This window comes from Triticum dicoccoides, chromosome 7A (genome assembly GCF_002162155.2).
Source record: "Triticum dicoccoides isolate Atlit2015 ecotype Zavitan chromosome 7A, WEW_v2.0, whole genome shotgun sequence".
Classification (NCBI taxonomy): domain Eukaryota; kingdom Viridiplantae; phylum Streptophyta; class Magnoliopsida; order Poales; family Poaceae; genus Triticum; species Triticum dicoccoides.
Window position 1 is genome coordinate 308574455 of NC_041392.1, and position 14410 is coordinate 308588864.

Below are 14410 nucleotides of genomic sequence, written 5' to 3' on the forward strand. Positions count from 1 at the left end.
CCGACTATATTGTCGCTATACTTATCCGTTGGGGCATCAAACAAACTCCGAACGCGATGAAACTTGGCAGGCGGCCTACCTACACTAAAATAAGACCGCACGCCAACTTTCAACCCATTCCGAGAACATTTTCCAGCAACTTATAAAATATTACCTCGAAGATGCCGCGGGCGCGTGCAAGTGTATCTGGGATCAGAACGGACAACGAAAGGAACTGGGAGACCCGGACAAATGCAAGTTTTGAAAACATGATGATGCAATGCGGATGATGACATGGCAAGATGCAACACGCAAGCGAATGACAAGGCAAACAACAACGAATAACTGGAAGACACCTGGCACAATGGTCTCGGGGCGTTACAACACTCCACCACTACGAGAGGATCTCATCCCGAGATCTAGGATGGCACCGGAGAGAAGCGGGAGAGGAAAAGAAGAGGTAAAATGAAGTTGCTTCTTGACAAAAGAGTGAAACCAATGAACCTTGAGAGGTTAAACAATTTAAAAGAAAGAATACAATGAAGATGAACAAAGTCGAAAACACTCCGTTAGAAAAGAGGAACAATGAACATCATGAGAACCCTGTAGGTTGGAAGACATGAGCAAAGGGTTGCAATGGACAAGAAGTACATGCAAGCACCTCGGTTGACACGAGATGTACAAGGAATGATAAAGATCAATTACGACAACACTTCGGTTGGAAATGGAAGGTAAAGGATATGAGCTTTGCAATATGAAAGCACTTGGATGAGACTCCGGTTAGAAAAGGAATGATAGACACAACACTCCGGTTAAAACAAGATAGAGAAGGAATCAGACCGATATAATTTGGACATCACTTTGACTGTAAATGGAAGGAATTGAACAAGATCTTGACAAACAAGATGATGGGTTGAAGAGAACAACATCACAATGCCTTCAGAACAAAAGATAGAACGGACTGAAAGTAACAAAGAAGAAAACAACATCTTCTACGTCGAATGAATTTGAAAGCGTCCTTAGAAAGAAGGATTGAATGGAGTTGTTGAAAATTAAACAACAAAAGAATAAGGTTGTAGTGGGCTTATGGAAAAACATCTCAAAACTATGAGGTGAAATTCTGCCACTAACGGAAACAATAGATTGGATTGATATCAACAAGAAGACGAGAAACTTAGTTCACCGGGAGGATAAATGAAGAACTAGGGTCATTTATAAGCACCATAAATAGCAAAATCCTTAGGGAAAGCTTTAGGTGAAATATAACCCAAGATAAATCCAATGAAGAGGTTGATTGGTTGAAAAGATGTCTTAAGCAAAGAGAAAATGATGGATTTAGATATGCCACTCTTGAAAACCTGTGAATCATGAAACACGAAGGGAAAATATCTACAATGACATAACACCATGTAACGCCCCAAGACCGGAGCTTCAGTTGCCTTCCAGGGTTTCCAGGTTTCGTCGTGTGTTTTGTTGGGTCCGCTGCATTTCATCTTTGCATCATGTGCATTACATCATGTCATTTCTTTTCTTAACTCAACTAAATAAACCGTATGGATCGTCGATCCATTTAAACCGAGGGAATTCACATGGTGATTCTCTTTACAACTTATCCTCTCGATATTTAGAGAGCTATAGTAATTATTCCAATTATGTGGAATTACCTTAACACACTTGCAAAAATCCCAATGCCTTTTATTATTTCAACTCTTGGCCTCTAACTTTGCCACATGTCCTTTCATCATTTTCCGGAGCTCCACCTAATTTCTCAACATTTTTGGGCACTTCAAAAAACCTATCCTAGTTCAAACCTTTTGAATTAAATTCAAAGGAATTTGAATTTAATCTTTCAAACTTGACCTTTTTCTATTTTCCCTGACCCTGCTCATTTTTCTGAGTCCGTGAAAATTATCCCCGTGCCCAAATTCTTCCTCTAACCTTCTCTTCTCTCTTTTACTTTCTCCTATTTTATTGTCTCTATTTTTGTTAAGAGGTGAATCAAGAGAGGGAGAGAAGGGAGCCCAGCAGGCCATTTGGGCCCAGCTGCATCTAACCTAGCCCAGGCCGGCCCATCCTTCCCCGGAGCCCACCTAAACCTACTTCCTAACCCTAGGCCCAACGAACCAACCTCCCTCTCCTCACGGTCTCCTCTTCCCTCGCGCCGCTAGAGAGACCCGCAGCCGATCCCCATCTCCCTCGCGCGTGCTCCTCTTCTCGCTCGCTGGCCGCAGCCACTCCTCCCTCGATCCCTCTCCTCCTCTCGCTAGTCTTCTGCCGCCGCCACACCCTCTCGCTCGCGCCCGATCCCCCCCCGGCAGCCACGTCCAGCGCCGGCCCTGCCGCCGAGCGACGCCCGCTCTTCGGTCCGGCGTCCCGTGCTGTCCCCGTCGCCATCGTCCATCCTGTCACCGGAGCCCGGCGCCTCTACCTCGCCTCTGCTCCCGCATGCTTCGCCTCCCCGTGCTCCAGTTGCACCGACGTTCGGGGCTCCAAGTCCTCCACCTCCGTTGTTCGCCCCAAGGTCCGGCGAGGTCATGGCCAGACCCAACTCCGGTGCCCCGTCCCCATTGGTGTTGACCTCCACCACAGGGGCAGCATGGTCGCTGCCCTGCTTCTGTGTTGTTTGCCAGGTCCCGCAGGAGGCCACGCGAGCCCGCGTTGACCACGTCGGTGTGGGTCCTTTTCGCCTGCAGCTGCCGCCATGGAACCGAGCTTAGAGCTCCGCTGCTGCCTTGGTGCTGCTATGCCCAACTCCTCCTTGACAGTTGCCTCGTCTCCGGCCCTGCCCGTTGGAGCCATGCCTCCCGGTGCCCGCAACCGCATCGCCGGTCTTCTGTCTCGACCCGGCATCTTTCCCTTGTGGCATCTATTTAGGTGCAGCGCCACAAGTTTTGCCTCTGTGCACCGGCAGTGGAGTACCTCGACACCCAACGCCTAAAACAATCACCAAACCGGAAATAACACCAAGTACTAGGTCAATGAGGACCGCCAAGTTCGTCTTCCGCCGTCTCCAAAATCGCCAAGTACCACGACGATACGTGAACGACCACCGCCGACCCCAAGTTACTTGGATTCGTCAAGTACCTCTAGGAAAACATTGTACGACTACTTCCGTGGCTGAAAACCCGTGTACAACTACCGTCGCCGTGTACGACTACCTCCACGACGAACATCCCGAGAACGTCTACTTCCTTTACTTTGCACCGAACGAGAACCGTCCCTTTTGCACGCTTCGAAGGTATAACCCTGAGTCGACGCCCGTGAACGCATGAATGCATGTTGGATGAGATGCACCCTTTGTCTGCACCGTGTCCGTATTGTCACTCGTTTTCCATGCCACTAACCCATGGGACACCTGGAATCCGGGATCATCCCACCATCTCTTGCACGCTCCCGTCACTTTTCCTTTTGCACCGGTATCCCCGTGGACTACCTGATAACCGATATGTTGCCGTGGCATCATTTTCGTATTCGTCGCCGTGGCACCCCTTTTCCTTGGCACCACGGTGACAAATGCTTCATAATGCTCTTGTCAACTTTTATTAAAAATTGCTTAAACTTGCACATGTCATCCGCATCATGATAACAACTTCAAGATTGGTTAAAATTGTTGTTGCACCAAATTGATAATTGCATTTGGGGTTTACCGATTTTGTTGTTTATTATATCCGGCCCCATTTAAATTGTTTAGATGATATAGTTTTGTTATGCTTCACCTCTTGCCATGTTTAAACAACATTTAATATTGTTGGGTACCTAACCGAGAGTGAACTAAATAATTGATGTGGTGTTCGGTCAATATGCAAAGGAGTTGCATATTGAGCTCCACTTAATTTGTAGGATTGCTTGTGCACTTTGCCATGCCATGCCGCTTTAATCCGAACATGCATCATACTTGTTTGTGCATCATGCCATGATTCTGTGTTGGTTGTTTACTATGGTGTTTGCTTCTTTCCGGTGTGCTTCTTCAGGTTGTTTCCGGTAACGTCTTGTTTGTGAGGAACCGTTCGACTACGTCCGTTTGTCTGCTTCATGGACTCGTTCTTCTTCCTTGCAGGATCTCAGGCAAGATGACCATACCCTCGAAATCACTTCTATCTTTGCTTGCTTAGTTGCTCGCTCTTTTGCTATGCCTATGCTACGATACCTACCACTTGCTTATCATGCCTCCCATATTGTTGCACCAAGCCTCTAACCCACCTTGTCCTAGCAAACTGTTGATTGGCTATGTTACCGCTTTGCTCAGTCCCTCTTATAGCGTTGTTAGTTGCAGGTGAAGATTGAAGTTTTGTTCCTTGTTGGAACATGGAGATGTTGTTCCTGGTTGGAACATGTTTACTTGTTGGGATATCACAATATATCTTATTTTATTAATGCATCTATATACTTGGTAAAGGGTGGAAGGCTCGGCCTTATGCCTGGTGTTTTGTTCCACTCTTGCCGCCCTAGTTTCCGCCATATCGGTGTTATGTTCCCGGATTTTGCGTTCCTTACGCGGTTGGGTTATAATGGGAACCCCTTGACAATTCGCCTTGAATAAAACTCCTCCAGCAAGGCCCAACATTGGTTTTACCATTTGCCACCTAGCCTTTTCTTTCCCTTGAGTCGGCCGGCTCAAGGGTCATCTTATTTTAACCCCCCGGGCCAGTGCTTCTCTAAGTGTTGGTCCAACTAAGCGATGTCCGAGGCTACCAGGGGCAACTCTGGGCTGGCTTACCCGACGTCTTGCTCATCCAGTGTGCCCTGAGAACGAGATATGTGCAGCTCCTATCGGGATTTGTCGGCACATCTGGGTGGCTTTGCTGGTCTTGTTTTACCATTGTCGAAATGTCTTGTAACCGGGATTCCGAGTCTGATCGGGTCTTCCCGCTAGAAGGTCTATTCCTTCGTTGACCGTGAGAGCTTGTCATGGGCTAAGTTGGGACACCCCTGCAGGGATTTGAACTTTCGAAAGTCGTGCCCGCGGTTATGGGCAGATGGGAATTTGTTAATGTCCGGTTGTAGAAAACCTAAAGTTGACCTTAATTAAAATACATCAACCGCGTGTGCTACCGTGATGGTCTCTTTCCGGCGGTGTCCGGGAAGTGAACACGGTGTTGGAGTTATGCTTGACGTAGGTTGTTCTAGGATCACTTCTTGATCATAGTTTCTCGACCGTGCTTTGCCTTCTCTTCTCGCTCTCATTTGCGTATGTTAGCCACCATATATGCTAGTCGCTTGCTGCAGCTCCACCTCATACCTTTTACCTTACCCATAAGCTTAAATAGTCTTGATCGCGAGGGTACGAGATTGCTGAGTCCCCGTGGCTCACAGATACTTCCAAAACCAGCTTGCAGGTGCCGATGAGACCATGCAGTTGACGCAACCAAGCTTAGGAGGAGCTCGATGAAGATCTTGTCCTTTGTGGTGTTTCGTTCTAGTTGATCCATAGTGGAGCCCAGTTGGGGTCGATCGGGGACCTTGTCGCATTTGGGGTTCTTCTTTTATTTTCGTTCCGTAGTCGGACCTTGATTGTATTTGGATGATGTAATGTTTTATTCATGTAATTGTGTGAAGTGGCGATTGTAAGCCAACTATGTAACTTCTTCCCCTATTTTATTACATGGGTTGTGTGAAGATTACCTCACTTGCGACATTGCTTTCAATGCGGTTATGCCTCTAAGTCGTGCTTCGACACGTGGGAGATATAGCCGCATCGAGGGCGTTACAAGTTGGTATCAGAGCCTTCCCCAGCCTTAGGAGCCCCTTTGCTTGATCGTTTTTAGCGGCCGAGTTGTGTCTAGAAAAATGTTTTGAGTCATTTAGGAATTATATATCGGAGAGTTTAGGAATTCTTTTTACTCTCTAGTCTCCTCATCACTCTGGTAAGGCATCCTGACATAGAGTTTTGACTCTTCTCTTCTCAAATTTCACTAAAAAAATTTAGGATCACGCGGGTATCTTGGAATCGTTCCGATGGTTTTGTGACGAGAACATTGTCTTGGTGCCTCCTGTCAGGGGTTTTGTGGAAGTGTCCCGGGGAGTTGAGCTCTGAGGTGTTGTCATCATAATTTTATCGTTGCAGTTCTGGAATACCTGAGTTTAGTACGCCGACATCGAAAATCTCTTTTATGCAGTTCGTTGGTGAGATAACCTCGACGCCACCCAGTACTGGGGCGGGAGTTCGAGAGTATCGCCACAACTCGTATAAAGGATGCTTTTCGAAGGTTGAGGTAGATGATTTCCGAAGGTTTCTTGGTTATGTGTTGAAGGATGGATACAGCTGGATGTAGGATTTGCTAGTTTTGGATGAGATTTTATGCTTCCCCTGTATCCCCAACACCTGATTGCATAACCGGGAAAATTTCGGGAGTTTCATAAGTGGGAATTCTAGTAGCTCTTAGGATATCTTTCCAACAGATGTATGATATGAAATTGGGGTTCGACGTCTAGTGGTCCGCCTATTCACGGTCGGTTTTGCAGTGGTCTCGTTGTGTCTTAAAGAGTCCTTGGCTATGCCGACTCGGGGACGCTTCGTATGTCATGTGCACTGCCTTGTACATGATGGTGCTGTACGATCGAGCCCGTGTAGGCCCCACCACGAAAACTTCGGACGAAATATCTATCATATGTTTGTTCTGGCTTATTCCGCAAGCCAATCCTTGTTTTGTTTTGAGTTGTGGTATTCAAGTTGCTTCGAAGTCAAATGTTGATTCCATACCTTTTCCAAGTGGTGTTCTCATATTCCTATGTGAATACTAATCCTTCTCGATCATCGAGTTTGTCATTTCAATTTCTTTTAACCGGTGTGTTTTCTCTTCAAGTTTGAAAAACCTATCCTAGTTCAAACCTTTTGAATTAAATTCAAAGGAATTTGAATTTAATCTTTCAAACTTGACCTTTTTCTATTTTCCCGGACCGTGCTCATTTTTCTGAGTCCGTGAAAATTATCCCCGTGCCCAAATTCTTCCTCTAACCTTCTCTTCTCTCTTTTCCTTTCTCCTATTTTATTGTCTCTGTTTTTGTTAAGAGTAGAATCAAGAGTTGAAAATGATCGGATCCACTTGAAGCGAGACACACCGGTTGAAAAGGATTGACATGACAATCTCGATCATCTTAAAGGATTAGTATTCACATAGAAATATGAGAACACCACTTAGGAAAGGTATGGAATCAACATTTGACTTCGAAGCAACTCGAATACCACAACTCAAAACAAAACAAAGGATTGGCTTGCAGAATAAGCCGGAACAAACATATGATAGAGATTTCATCCGAAGTTTTTGTGGTGGGGCCCACACGGGCTCGATCGTACAGCACCATCATGTACAAGGCAGTGCACATGACATACGAAGTGTCCCCGAGTCAGCATAGCCAAGGACTCTTTAAGACACAACGAGACCACTGTAAAACCAACCGTGGATAGGCAGACCACTAGACGTCGAACCCCAATCTCATATCATGCATCTGTCGTAAAGACATCCTAAGAGCTACTTGAATTCCCACTTATAAACTCCCGAAATTTTCTAATTATGCAATCAGGTGTTGGGAATACAGGGGAAGCATAATATCTCACCCAAACTAACAATTCCTACATCCAGTTGTATCCATCCTTCAACACATAACCAAGAAACCTTCGAAAATCATTTACCTCAACCTTCGAAAAGCATCCGTTATATGAGTTATGGCAATACTCCCGAACTCCCGCCCCAGTACTGGGTGGCGTCCAGGTTATCTCACCAACAACTACATAAAAGAGATTTTCAATGTCGGCGAAAGTCAGGTATTCCAGAACTGCAACGATAAAATTGTGACGACAACACCTCAGAGCTCAACTCCCCGGGACACTGCCACAACCCCTAAATGTCAGGAGGCACCAAGAACAATGTTCTTGTCACAAAACCATCGGAACGATTCCAAGATACCCGCGTGATCCTAATTTTTTTTAGTGAAATTTGAGAAGAGAAGAGTCAAAACTGTACGTCAGGATGCCTCACCAGAGCGACGAAGGAACTGAGGAGTAAAAGGAATCCTACTCTCCGATATATATAATCCTATAAGACTAGAAACATTTTTCTAGACTCAACAACACCAGCGATTCGATCAAGCAGGGGGCTCCTAAGTCGGGGAAGGCTCTGATACCAACTTGTAACACCCACGATGCGGCTATATCTCCCACATGTCGGAGCACAACTTAGAGGCATAACCGCATTGTAGGCATGTCGCAAGAGGGGTAATATTTACACATCCCATGTACTGAATAAGAAAGAGGTACAGAGTTGGCTTACAATCGCCACTTCACACAATACATATAACATTACATCATCCAGATACAATCAACCGACTACGGAACCAAAATAAAAGAAGAACACCCCTAATGCTAGATCCCCAATCACCCCGACTGGGCTCCACTACTGGTCAACTGGAAATGAAACTACACAACAGACATGATCTTCATCAAGCTCCGCCTTGAGCTCGGTTGCATCATCTGCACTGGTAACAACGGCACCTGCAACTGGTTTTGGAAGTAATCTGTGAGCCACGGGGACTCAGCAATCTCACACCCTCGCGATCAAGACTATTTAAGCTTATGGGTAGGTAAAAGGTAAGTGAGGTGGAGCTACAGCAAGCACTAGCATATATGGTGGCTAACATACGCAAATGAGAGCGAGAAGAGAAGGCAAAGCACGCTCGAGAATCTATGATCAAGAAGTGATCCTAGAACTACTTACGTTCAAGCATAATTCGAGACCGTGTTCACTTCCCGGACCCCACCGAGAGGAGACCATCACGGGTACACACGCGGTTGATGCATTTTTATTAAGTTAAGTATCAAGTTCTCTACAACCGGACATTAACAAATTCCCATCTGCCCATAACCGCGGGCACGGCTTTTGAAAGTTCAAAACCCTGTAGGGGTGTCCCAACTTAGCCCATCACAAGCTCTCACGGCCAACGAAGGATATTCCTTCTTCCAGGAAGACCCGATCAGACTCGGAATCTCGGTTATAAGACATTTAAACAATGGTAAAAGAAGACCAGCAAAGCCACCCGGATGTGCCGACAAATCCCGATAGGAGCTGCACATATCTCGTTCTCAGGGCACACCGGATGAGCCAGACGTCGGGTTGGCATAGACCCTGGTTGCCCAGGGGCGCCGGACATCGCTCAGGTTGGACCAACACTTAGAGAAGCACTGGCCCGGGGGGGTTAAAATAAAGATGACCCTTGAGTCTGCAGAACCCAATGGAAAAAGGCTAGGTGGCAAATGGTAAAACTAAGGTTGGGCCTTGCTGGAGGATTTTTATTCAAGGCGAACTGTCAAGGGGTTCCCATTATAACCCAACCGCGTAAGGAACGCAAAATCAAGGAACATAATAATGGAATGATGGAAACTAGGGCGGCAAGAGTGGAACAAAACACCAGGCATAAGGCCGAGCCTTCCACCGTTTACCAAGTATATAGATGCATTAATTTAAATAAGAGATATTGTGATATCCCAACAATCAACATGTTCAAACAAGGAACAAACTCCAATCTTCACCTACAACTAGCAACGCTATAAGAGGGGCTGAGCAAAGCAGTAACATAGCCAAACAATGATTTGCTAGGACAAGGTGGGTTAGAGGTTTGACATGGCAATATAGGAGGCATGATATATCAAGTGGTGGGTATCATGGCATAGGCATAGCAATAGAGCGAGCAACTAGCAAGCAAAGATAGAAGTGATTTCGGGGGTATGGTCATCTTGCCTGAGATCCCGCAAGGAAGAAGAACGAGTCCATGAAGAAGACAAACAGACGTAGATGAACGGATCCTCACAACTCCGGAACGAAACCAAAGCTAACGCGAGAAGTAGCATGGAAAGAAGCAAAACAACATAGTAAACAACCATCACATAATCATGGCATGATGCACAACAAGTATGATGCATGTCCAGTTTAATGATCCATGGCATGGCATGGCAAAGTGCACAAGCAAACCTACAAATTAAGTGGAGGTCCATATGCAACGAGTTGCATAATGACGAAACACCACACGACTTATTTAGTTATCTCCTGTTTATGTACTCAACAATATTAAATGTTGATTAACATGGCAAGAGGTGAAGCAAAAGTAAACTACACATTTAAGCAAGTTTAAATGAGGCCGGAAACAACAACAACAATTCCAGAAAGTCCCCATATGCAATATTTGAATTCGGTACTGTTCTGCCCTAAACCAAATTTTAGAGTTGTTAAACATGCAAAGTAAAGCCACCATGTTAAATTAGGCATTTTTCTACCCCATTTACATATAAAGTTTATTAAATTTGGAGCTATGGTTGAATAGTTATGAATTAAGTCATTTTACATGGCAATATGGGAAAATGTATGCAAACATCATTTTAAACATTTTAAACATAGATGAAAGTTGCACAATATGAATCTACACAAAATTCTAAGCATCTTTCATATATAAAGTTTTTACAAAAGATGCATGGTTGGTGATTTATTAAAAGCATGGACTCTTGGGGCTTTTCTACAAAACAACAGTCTCTGGAAAATTAGGAAATACGCAGAACAGGAAAAAACAATATGGGCCGAATCTGCTAGCCCAACCGTGTACAGGAGGGGGCACTGGAAGTGGCCTCACCATGGGCTTCGGCCCAGCTGGAGGGGAAGCAGGCCAGTCGAATGAGAGGGTAGGCCGGGCGAGGTGAGCTGGGCCTGCAGCGATGTGGCCCATCCGGTGGATCTGGCGGCCAACAGGCACGACACTGGGCCAATTCCAGATCAAAGCGAGGCGCTGGCAGAACGAGCTGCTGCTCGTTGCTAAAGAACAGCCGCAGTAACAGGTTCAGGCGATGTACGGCGGGAATGCCGCCGGCAACGTGGGACTTGGCGCGATGCTGGAGAGGAGGCAGGCGGTGGATGCTGCGGGCCCGGGCAGTCCGAGGGTTAGGGAAGGCGGTTCCCAGCGACGAGGAGCTCCAGCGGTGGCTCTGCTCGATCGAGTAAAACGGGCAGTAGCGGGTTCAAGCGGGCGAAGCAGGGGAGACAAGCGGTGACGACGACCTGAACAGCACGAGGCTAGAGATGGCGGGACATGATGCTACTGGCCCGCTGGTGGGTCTCCGGCGACGAAGCTGCCGGTGGTGACCCGAGGTGGTTGAGAATGCTGGCGTCGGGGAAGAGCTCGAGGTCGTCCATGGGGTTGGGTGCTCTCCTGTTTGTACCTGGTACAGAGACGGAGAGGGAGCTGAGAGAAAGGAGGAGAAGGAAACGGGAAGGAGGAAGGGGAGCAGAGGGGCGGCCTAGTCCGGTTACCTGCCGGACGGCGATGAGGTTTTGCACGAGGGGAGGAGCGCGTGGCTGGCGATACAGAGGAGCGGGACGACGTAGAGGTTGGAGAAGCTCAGGCATGAGCAGGGGATCGAGCCCCTGGCTCTCTCCTGCGAGTGTTCATGGCGACGATGACCTTCTGTGAAGACGAAAGAGACGGAGAGTTTAGGGCGAATCGGGAGAAGTAAGGGAAGAAGAAAGGAGCAGGGGAGGTCGGTCCTGGTCGCTAGTGATGGAGCGTCGGTTGCCGGCTGGTGCTCGGGCTGTTGGCCCCCGGGCATTCACGGCTGCAGGAGGTGGACGATGGGATCAGGGGTGGCGCTGGTTGGTGGGGACTGGGGAGAGATCGAGATGTGGAGGGCTACGGTTTGGGTGGATCGAGAGAAGAACCCGAGGAAGAAAGGATCTGGAGGCGATGGGACAAGCTCCCAAACAACAAGGAAGAGCGGGTGGCGGCGGCTTCGGGATTGGGGAGGAGTGGATCTGGGAGGATCCCAAGATTGAGAGTGGCGGCAGCAGGTGAGGGATTGGATGGAAGGGGCTGCCTAGACTATGGTTTTTGGACCTCTATATATATATATAGTGTTACTATTCATCACCCAGAATGCAGAATACGTTATTCTTTACCCGAGGTAATCTTACGATCATTTCATAATTAAATTACGTTTCGAATTCAAATAGTTACATTCCTATTGATTCACTACGTAAAATTTGACATAAGAAAATAAAAATATAGGTCATAAGACAAGAAAATTTGCAGTTTATGTGTATTTTATACTATGTTTTTACGTTTGCAATTTTACATAACATAAAATATTTTTTACGGCGATTATATATTTTCTTACCGTCCCTTTTTGCGTCGAAAATAAGACAAAACTTACGGAACGTAAAATTACGGTGTATTAATGATAAAATAGAGGGGGATAAAGAATAACTATTCATCGCCCAGGGTGACGAATAGCGCGACCCTATATATATATATATATATATATATATATATATATATATATATATATATATATATATATATATATATAGCATGTGGGTTAGATTAGGGGTAATCCATCCCTCCAATCGTAATCAGACGGCCGGAAAAAAATAGATAGGGAGTCCAAAAAAGAAAACGGAGATGTTTTGTAGATGTTTGGGGATGATCCGGACCCAACGGTGACGATTCCCTGGGTCGGGTTCGGGACAACTCACGGACGCGCGCGAGGGGTTCGATGCACTGTGCGGAGAGGGTTTTTGGACCGTGCGATCGCATCGGACGGCTTCGGACGTGAAGATGGGTAGGTGGATGGACTAGGTGGGCTGTGGCGAGGCTAAGAGGGGAGAAGAGAGAGAGAGAGAGAGAGGGCCCGGCAGCAGTTTTCGGAGACCGAAAACGTCTGACGATTTGACCGACTATACTGTCGCTATAGTTATCCGTTGGGGCATCAAACGAACTCCGAACGCGATGAAACTTGGCAGGCGGCCTACCTACACTAAAATAAGACCGCACACCAACTTTCAACCCATTCTGAGAACATTTTCCGGCCACTTATAAAATACTATCTCGGAGATGCCGCGGGCGCGTGCAAGTATGTCTGGGATCAGAACAGACAACAAAAGGAACTGGGAGACCCGGACGAATGAAAGTTTTGAAAACATGATGATGTAATGCGGATGATGACATGGCAAGGTGCAACACGGAAGAGAATGACAAGGCAAACAACAACGAATAACTGGAAGACACCTGGCGCAACGGTCTCCGGGTGTTACACCATGCAGCTGGTAGCTCAACCAGTTGGGCAGGCTTCTGCGTGGCAGCGTGCGGCCTCCACACCGACTCAGCAAGCACCTGCGTGGTGGCATGCAGATCTTTGTGAAGGCTCCGCCATCACGCCAGCCCAACAGCCAGCCAACGTGGCGCTACAATGCCTCGTTAGCTCGGACGCGCGTCGGAGCCAGGCAAGGCGGCGACAGCTGGGACGAGCTTCCTGCCGTCCCCGATAAAGCAAGAGGGGCACGTCGGCAGCACATTAAATGCGTTTGTCCGATGGTGCCAGAGGATAGACTCAGCCGCGACGCGCCTTTCCACCTTCTCCGATGCTAAACCCATTGTGATCACCAACGATGATTGGATCTTAAAATGAAAGAAGTGGTAAGAGATGAAATACTAAAGCTTCTGGAAGCAGGTATAATCTATCCTATAGCTAATAGTAGATGTGTAAGTCCTATTCATTGTGTCCCTAAGAAAGGAGGTACTAATGTTGTTCCCAATGACAAAAATGAACTTATTCCACAAAGAATAGTGACTGGCTATAGAATGGTAATTGAGTTTAGAAAATTAAATAAAGCTACTAGAAAAGATCATTACCCTCTGCCTTTGATTGATCAAATGTTCGAAAGGTTGTCTAAGCACACACACTTTTGTTTCCTTGATGGATATTTTGGTTTCTCTCAAATACCTGTATCATAACCTCATCAAGAGAAAACCACTTTTGCTTGCCCTTTTGGAACTTATACTTATAGATGTATGCCTTTTGGTTTATGTAATGCACCTTCTATCTTTCAAAGATGTATGACTGCTATATTCTCTGATTTTTGTGAAAAGATTGTTGAGGTTTTCATGGATGATTTTTCCGTTTACAGAACTTCTTTTGATGATTGCTTAAGCAACCTTGATCGAGTTTTGCAGAGATGTGAGCAAACTAATCTGGTCTTGAATTGGGAGAAGTGCCACTTTATGGTTAATGAAGGCATTGTCTTGGGACATAAAATTTCTGAATAAGGTATTGAGGTGGATAAAGCTAAAGTTGATGCAATTGAGAAAATGCCATGTCCTAAAGATATTAAAGGCATTCATAGTTTCTCGGTCATGCGGGTTTCTATAGGAGGTTTGTTAAAGACTTCTATAAAATTTCTAGGCGTCTTATTAATCTTTTACAAAAGGATGTTCCATTTGTTTTTGATGATGATTGTTTAGAAGCCCTTGAAACACTTAAGAAAGACTTCACTTTTGCACCTATTGTTCAACCACATGATTGGAACTTGCCTTTTGAAATTATGTATGGTGCTAGTGCTTATGCTGTTGGTGCTGTTCTAGGACAAATAGTTGATAAGAAATTAAATTTTATCCATTATGC